Source organism: Pyrus communis, chromosome 7 (genome assembly GCF_041283825.1).
Source record: "Pyrus communis isolate YQ-2024b chromosome 7, ASM4128382v1, whole genome shotgun sequence".
Lineage (NCBI taxonomy): Eukaryota > Viridiplantae > Streptophyta > Magnoliopsida > Rosales > Rosaceae > Pyrus > Pyrus communis.
Window position 1 is genome coordinate 7,640,878 of NC_142571.1, and position 8,897 is coordinate 7,649,774.

Below are 8,897 nucleotides of genomic sequence, written 5' to 3' on the forward strand. Positions count from 1 at the left end.
GAATGATATAGAAATCAATTTCCCTAATGAGCAGGCTTGGCAAAGTGTGCTTGTAGGCACAAAATCCTTACTTCGGGTAAGAAAATGCGTTGTAGCATCATTGTTTGACCTAAGTGTTCTAAAAAAGATTGTGCCAAAGCAAGTAAAACTGGTCAATCACCAGGCTCCAGGTCGGCTACATGTAACGTGTTCCCAGTTGGGAGACAACTGATTGGCCCCAAATCAAAGCTGTATGCTCATTTTTGGAGGTGGTGTAAAGATATTCCACTCTATTTTCCTCAATGGTTTCATTTATGATCATTGTCATTTCGAATATCCTTAAAAACCCAAAACGGTGAGAATATAAGGTTTCTTAAATTGTAATTCAGTACCATTCATACAACGAGGAGTGTGCCAATGTTCCTAATCGGGTTGGATAGACCTGAAGTCGTTGTTAGAGATATAATTTAGGTGTAAAGTTAGTGCGCATAGTATCACATTCATCTAGACAACTAACTTTCCCACATTCCTACCTAATCACACGTTTAATTGAATTTGGTCATATGTATACAAGAAACATGATTCAATTAACTCATATTCAAGGTGAATATTAATAAGATTATCCATAATTAAAACATACACCAAATTTGAATCCAAGAACATGGAAAAGTATTCACAAAGTAAATGGTTTACTTAAGGGATTCGGCCAACAAGGCCATCCATGTCAAAATTCTACTCTTCCAACGGTGTTTGGTGGAGCAAAATTAGTTTCACAGATTAACTACAAGAATGGTACTCCTTAACAACATTGGTAGAGGCATGAACAGGTGCATAACCAATGATCTATCCAATCGAGATGGAAGTAGATTCTGTAGGGTTAAGGTTTGGGAATAATATCCCTTATTCTTGAAGTTTTAGGTCTTAGATGCCAAGGATCATGCTTCGGGCATAATGCCACTCCTTGGCAGGCCCTAATTTTACCATATATTGTAAAAACAAACTCGAAATTTGATGGTGAAAGACACAGACCTTGAATTGGGTTCGGTAGGCTCCAACCGAAGTTGGAGGGGTCTGTTTGGTAAGTCTCTGCAGACGCAAAGTAGTACCGTTCAGTTCATCTTTGCCGAAGCAGACCATGTCTTTCGATGCATTCTTGCAGAAATAGGGCATCACCATTCGGTAGGCTTTGACCAAAATGGGTAGAGCCATTCGGTAGACTCCAGCCGAACTGGGTCCATACCGTTTGGTAAACTCCAGCCAAACTGGGTCCATACCTTTCTTTCACATTTGTGGTAGTAATCAAATCTGAGAATTTGGTAAACTTCCACTTTCTACACTTGTTGCTTCATGGGCGAGTTAGAAGGAAGGACGAGAAAAATATTCTCTAGTTAAAATTGGATCAGATTTATAAACTTCAGAATTGTACACATTCATGGACGTAATCATGGTGTGCTTCAGGCAATGTCTTGTACCCCACATAAAGTGGTTGAAACATCCAAATAAGGAAAATCAAACTTGTGACGGTTTGACAATCCATTGAATTGGAGGGAACAAGATTGTGATTGGTGTTATGGGAATGAATCATCCATAAGCATCAAAGTTAGAACATTCGAGTTCTAAGACATGGTTTGCATGAAAAACGTCAGGTTTTCATGGGTGTATTGTTTTATGAAAACAGGTTTCAAAGGCACTAAATTTGAAACCACAAGTTCAATTTAGTTTATGAACATTTAGTTCATAAAAAAGAGGTTCCTGCAAAAACACATAATGCAATATGCTGATTTAAGTGTAGAAGGTTTGAGTTGCTTCAGGAACTCAAGTGTGAGCACTTCGGGACTACGAAAGTGAGTCCATGGTTCAAAGAAGAAAAATAAAATATTGAATCATTAATGTCCAAAAGTGGGCTTTAGGCCAATAATTTTGGATGTCATGTCAGATTAATAGACTGCTGATCACTTTTAATTAATTCAATAGATCGGGACCATCGAAGTCGATCATTGAAGCAAAAATAGTAATAACATTTGGGTTAAAATTATTCAAAATGCATAATAATATCATTTAGTCAAAAAAACCATAGCCCAAAAAATTAGGCTAGGTGAGGTAGGGCAATGCCCTAAAGGCTTGGGTTGGATGCAAAAACAGCCCAAAAGTGGCAACAGGCCAGGGGCCAAGGGTTTTTAAGCCCAACAGCAAGTTATTTGCATATGTGGGTTGAGACCATGGTGCGGGAGCAAGCTCAGTCGAGGCTGGCTTGCAGGTTGGCTTACGCGAAGCCCAGTCGGAGCTGTGTTCATTGGGCCGTGGGACAAACCCAGACACATGGGCTGGCATATAGAATCACGAGCCATGGCAGATGCAAAGCCCAGCAAGCACAAAGCTTGTTGGCAAATTGGGCCGAGTTCACAAAGACGCTAGGAAGTCTACGGCGGGCTTCCTTAGGGAGCAGGCTTGGCTTCGTGCCGATGCAGGTTAACTAGGCCAAAGGCCTGGTGGTGTCCACGTGGTTGTAGCAAGGCCCAGAGGACTGCTGCTATGGTGGAGGTGCGGCGGTGGTGCCACACAGTGCCTAAATTTTATTTTATTTTATTTTTTTGGGGCATAGTTAAGTTTTGACAAACCCTAAATTACTTCTAATTTATTTATATGCCTTGACTCACAAATTCCACATAGCATAATTCTGTAATGCATGAAATGTATGTATGTGTGTGTGTGTGTGTGTGTATATATATATATCGACAAATATATGAACATATACAATATATATATTGGAAGGTAAATAAAAATGTAGGGGGTTCATGCATCATGGGGAATGTTTTCATACTTCATGGTCGTTTCAAATATTTTCTTTTATTTTAAGCGTACTTGATTAGCAGAAAACCACAAAAGCCTTTGAATTTGTAGAAGATCCTTCTCGAAAAGCCGGAATTGCATCTCCAATGCGTTGTATCACGTTCAACACAGAAAAATTAAATTGACTCAATAGCATGTAGATCAATTCAATAAAATAATGGATTAATCATAATAAGAATGATTAAAAAGTGATACTCACCTAATTGAAGATCAAACTCTTGTTAGCTCAGCATCAAGAGCGTGCTAATAACATGTTGTAGACATAATTTATTGAATGATTATGGAGGCCATATAGAGAGAGAGAGGGTGCAGCATAGAGAGAGAAGAGAGAGATGTGTAATTGTGAGGTGTGTTCTATTCCACCCCTTTGTGCTTTTATTTATAGCAGTAGGGAAGGTTAATTCCTTACCCTTTTAGGATTACAAATCTTAATAGGTAATCAACTCCTAATAGGAATATAAGAGATATTCCTAGATACACTAGGATTTACACAATAACATTCCTAATCTAATAGGACTACAACAATTTCTTATATAATGTGAGTTACTTTCTATTTTTTATAAAACTCTGAACTAGAAAGAAAAATTTAAGAGTGTTTTGATTAATAATTTCATCTCAGCGTAAACTTTATGTTTCTTTTTTCTTATCTTAAGGGCATGTTTTCATTTAGGAGGTTGATTTTTTTATAATATTTGAAAAAGAAAAAAAAACAAAATCAAGAGTGCTTGCAGTTGTAGTTTCATTGTTAGCCACAACAAAAATAAAACTATGCATTTCAACTTAAGTAGCAGTAAACCCAAGAATTGCATGCTTCTTTCTTCCTCGCGACTTTTTTGAACCGTTGCTTCTGCAATAGTCGCTGCTCACACCGGAAAGTCCGATATTTTGACTTATTTCTTTGATATTTGCCAATAGTACCAATATTAAACGGATATTCGCTTATGTCGGTGGGGTGGATTCTTGCCGATAGTATCGATAAAAAAAAGTTGTGTGCAGTGCAGCAACAACGCTATGTGTCGGTTTCGTTCAAGTTCAGAGAAATCAGGGTGCGAATTCTCGCTTTTAGGGGTCGATTTCCGACGATGGAGATGCAGCCGCACCTCCTTATGCCTTTATGACTTCACCATTGATCACAAAGCAAAACAAACAAAAAATAATGATCGTAGAAAGATATAAAAAGTTAAAAATCAAGAAAATGAAACAATAAAATTGATAAGTATTGACGAACTAGATTTCTTAGTTTGCACTATTAGATATTAAAATTGTATCAATTTTGTCTTAGACCGAATTGGTTGTTGAACTTTCATTAAATTGATCAAATAGTGTGCTTGCACCAAATTGATGGAAAAGAAAAACCTTCACTTACAAATGAAAAAGAATATTATGAAACCGTAATACTAAGTAGCAATGACACTAGAATTTTTTTTTTTTTTTTTTTTTTTTAACCAACGATATTATCTATGTTAAAGGGCAAGATGTACAAATTGTTTTTTTTTTAAGAGGTATTCATCAATTTCCCCCCTAAGCTTGTGACCATTAGCCAATTTCCCCCCTTAACTTTAATTTTGGCCAATTTGCCCCCTTCACTCTCATAATTAGTCAATTTCCCCCCTCAACTTTAATTTAGCCAACTTCCCCCTCAACTCTCATAATTAGTCAATTTGCATCCTACTGAAAGTACAAAAAACTACTTCAACTATTGGTGTCACGTCACTTTTATACCTCATCTTTTAAGATTGACAACGTCATACCTCATCTTACGAATTTGTGTCAATGTTATACCTTCCGTTAGCTTGGCCGTTTATTTCTTAGTTAAATGTTGACGTGGCTTGATCCGAGACCCATTTTTTATTAAAAAATTATTAAAAACTAAAAAAAATCATTTAATATTTTTTTAAATATTAAAATAATAAAGAAAAGTTTTTTTTTTAAAAAAAAAAAAAAAAAAACAACAACAACAACAACCAACATCAGTTCGTCCCTTCCCCCTCTCTCTCTTCTCCCCATCTTCATCTTCTTCCCCTTTATGCAATTGCAACCCAGAAACAAAAAAGAAGAGAAAAAAAAAAAAAAAAAAACCAATTTGCTTTCCCTGCTCCCCACCCTTTTTTCTCCCCGCACCCACGCACCTAACCTCCCCACCTTCGCACCCCACCCTCTGCACCCAACCTCGCACCCACTACCTACAACCCAAAAAAAAAAAAAAAAAAAAAAAAAAACCCAGATCTCGTTGAGGTGGAATCGGGAAACCTTCGCCAGGCCGATTCCAAAGGTTGAGAACCTGGGTGCGAAGAAAATGGGGTGGGGGGGGGGGAGGGAATGGGTGTGGAAGGAGAGGATGAGTGCAGGGGGACGGACGAACTGGGTTTTTTTTTTTTTTTTTTTTTCTTATCTCTTCTTCTTCTTCTTCAGGTTTGGGGGGGGGGGGGGGGGGGGGACAAACTGGGTTTCCCTTTGTTTTTTTTTTTTTCCTTCTTCTTCTTCCCTCTTCTTATTCCTCCTTCGGGTTGGGTTAGGGTTTTTTTTTTTTTTTTTTTTTTTTTTTTTTTTTTTTGTCCTTCTTCTTCCTCCTCCTTTCTAGGTTGCAGGGGGTTGGGTTTATGGTGGGGGGAGGGGGGATGAACTGGGTTTGGTTTGGTTTGGGTTATTATTTTTTTTTTTCTCTTCTTCTTCTTCTTCTTCTTCTTTTTTTCTGGGTTGCAGGAAGATAGGGAAGAGAGAGAGGGGGGATGGACGAAAGGAGAGGTTTTTTTAATATTTTTTTGTACTTTTTAATTATTATTTTAATATTTAAATAATTTTTTTTGTTTTTAATAATTTTTTATTAATTTTTTAATAAAATTTGGGTCCCGGATCAAGCCACGTCAGCATTTAACTAAGAAATAAATGGCCAAGCTAACGGAAGGTATAACATTGACACAAATTCGTAAGATAAGGTATGACATTGTCAATTTTAAAAGATGAGGTATGAAAGTGTCGTAACACCAATAGTTGAGGTAGTTTTTTGTACTTTACCCTAATTTTTTAATTTGATCATAATTAAACAACTGTGTGTAAGAAACTAAATAAGATGTATGTTAATCATGTTCCTATATCTTTATCCTATGACAAATAGATTAAAATTTAGAATTTTACAATTTATCATAGGGAAAAAGTGAAAGCTAAGTTCAAGTAAATTGCGGAGAATCGAGTTTTAGTGAAAAAATGGCTAGTCTATTCATAATTTTCGACTTCGTATTAAGAATAACCCATTTTACTGAAATAGGTCTCATCCATGAGTTTAGGATTATTATTTCTTTTTGTTATTATTTCTTCTTCTACATGCTTTAAACCCGATTCATAACTTTTTCTTATAATCAACCCATATCATACTAATTGTATTATGTTTTTGTACATTTTACCCTATATTATGCAGGTGAGTTTATGTTAATTTTAGTATTTTGTTGGAAGTTATTAGAAAGATTGAAAATTAAAAAAAGAATAGATGGAAAATTAAAATAAAAAAAATTAACAGTAGAGTGCAAATTGACTAATTATGAGAGTTGAGGGGACTTGAGGGGAAATTGACTAATTATGAGAGTTGAGGGGGGGAATTGGCTAAAATTAAAGTTGAGGGGGGAAATTGACCAATGGTCACAAGTTCAAGGGGGAAATTGATGAATATCTTTTTTTTTAACACTATCACAAACAGTGGCGAATCTGGGAGTTGTTCGGAGAGAGGCAAAATTTAAAAGGGTAAGATGTCCCAAACAAATTTAGACAACCAAATCCTTTTAGATAGTAAACAATGTTAATGTCGTTCATAATATATCAATACATTGCTGCCGGAGAGGTTTTATGTCATGAAAGAGTCGCATAATAGACTCATTATGAATAAAAGCAAAAACACCTCTCTTAGTGTAAACAACCATACTATTACTCAACCATTCATCTCCCATTTTGTTTCACATTGGTGTTTTCACAATATCCAAGGTTTTAAATACCACTTTTGTGAAAATACCGATAGCTTAATTTACAGATATATCGGCGAATATTTTGAGAAGCCTATGAACGATATTTAGTATATAAGCTAAGTAATATGTATCTTAGTATAGTTGGTGTCAGAATATGGGATCCATGAGCAAAGCTCAAGTGGCATGGGATGAGTGAGGTGTAGGGAGAGGTCTTTAAGTTTGAATATCTGTGTTTGAAAAGAAAATAAAAGAATGTAGGCCGTAAGACAGTGATTTCTATCTACTCTAACATTCCTCTTGGTAACCAACTCATCTGTAATTGTTAGATCTCAGTTGGAAAATTCACTTCCTATACAGTTGGCCAGTTGTTTTAGTTGCTGTTTTAGTTAAACCACATGATTGCAATTGTTTAAATGTTTATTTATTTTTATTTTTTTCACATCTATTGAAAAATATACTATAGGGTTTCTTTGCATAACTTGCGCAGATATAGAAATAAGTTTGGATAATTTTATCATTTTTCATGTATGTCTTAATTTTTTGGAGGGTTATCTGCCTTCGTAATGTTTTGCTCAATTTATTGTTGTGCATTCAAGGATATTGAGAAACCTTGGGAAGTTATTCTGCATGGAGAATTGTAGACTTTGTACAACATTTGACCTGCTACTTTGGAAACTTCAAGGTTGAGTTGAATGCAGTGAGTGTAATGACAAGTAATGTTACATCTAAATGTGTTTAGTTTAATTGTGGTCAGCCTCGTTTTCCCCTGCTTTCTTCTTACCATATTAAAACAACTCATTCTTGCCCTGATGCATCCACTTGATGTCAGAGTCAGACCTTGGTGGATGCTCGCAATCTTTGACATTAAAGATTTAAATACATATTGTTGATGTTCAGTCATTGGCTTTCCAAGAACTCGTCTTAGATTACGTTCTACATATATATGGTTTGATGTATTATACAACTCTTACTTAATTTTGTTTTCCTTTCTATTTTCAGTGCTCGAGACAAGAAAGACGTTACTTTATGCATTAAAGAGTTGAACTCACCAAGCTTCCATCCGTCGATGATATCTCTTTGGGTCACAGACTCTTTTGAGAGGAAGGACGCTGAAAGACATCGTTTGGCAAAGCTTCTAGTCAACCTTACAAAGACCCATCATGGAACTGTGAGTCAATCTCAGCTCATCAAAGGGTAAGGGAAAGTTTCCATCTGCATTTGGTTATTGAAATTGACGGTCTTCTCGGTATTGTGAGTTTTTCTATTATTTATTTTCTTCTTTTATCTGCCCAGGTTTGAAACTGTTCTGTCGACCTTAGAGGATACCGTGATTGATACCCCGAGAGCACCAGAGTTTCGTGGCCTTGTCTTTGCCAAGGTCATTTTAGAGAATGTCGTTTCCTTGAATCAGATCGGTCAATTAATACACGAAGGTGGAGAGGAGCCAGGGCATCTTCTGGAAGTCGGGCTTGCAGGCAACGTTCTTGGGAACGTCAGATTATCAAGTCAGAGAAGGGAGATAACGGTTTGAACGAGATCCGTACGTCCTCCAATTTGCGGTTGGAAGCCTTTCGTCCCCCAGATCCTTTCAAATCAAGGATTCTAGAGAAATTTATTTAGTGATTAGTGATGCTCATTACAATCGTGCTAGAAGGAATTCATGAGTAGTAGGGTTCAAAAACTCATAATTATATGCCTGCAATGAAGAACTTTTGTACCGAAACTATGATTACAATATACATAATATCGTGTATGTATTTTATTATATCCCAAAAAAATGTAACTATACTGCAAATTCATATGTATTTGTAAATTATTAAGACCTCAAAACTTTGCATTTTCTTTTTGTATTTATTTCAGTGAAGTGTATTTTTTATTTTTTTGAAATTATTGTGAATAGAGCCATTGGTTGAATGGTTCGGATGTGTATTTAGGATAGGTTATGATGAAACAAATGCTTCCTCCCATCCTTTCAATGAATATATTGTGTGTTGCGAGAGAAAAGTAACAAGTGTTGTGGTCAATTTTATCTGACAAAGGGAAGGGGGCTGGCGGCAGAGAGAGAGAGAGAGAGTGTAGAGAGAAATATGTGTTTGTAGGAATGTAGGGAATGTG

The 8,897-nt window shown here is 36.1% G+C and overlaps 1 long non-coding RNA gene across 1 annotated transcript; it reads left to right on the top strand.

Annotated features, from left to right (window-relative positions):
- Positions 1 to 7,363: 7,363 nt before the first annotated feature.
- Positions 7,364 to 8,636, top strand: LOC137734201 (uncharacterized). The gene is made up of 2 exons (XR_015964785.1): positions 7,364 to 7,976; positions 8,076 to 8,636. It is a non-coding gene; the product is annotated as an uncharacterized LOC137734201 (long non-coding RNA).
- Positions 8,637 to 8,897: the final 261 nt, after the last annotated feature.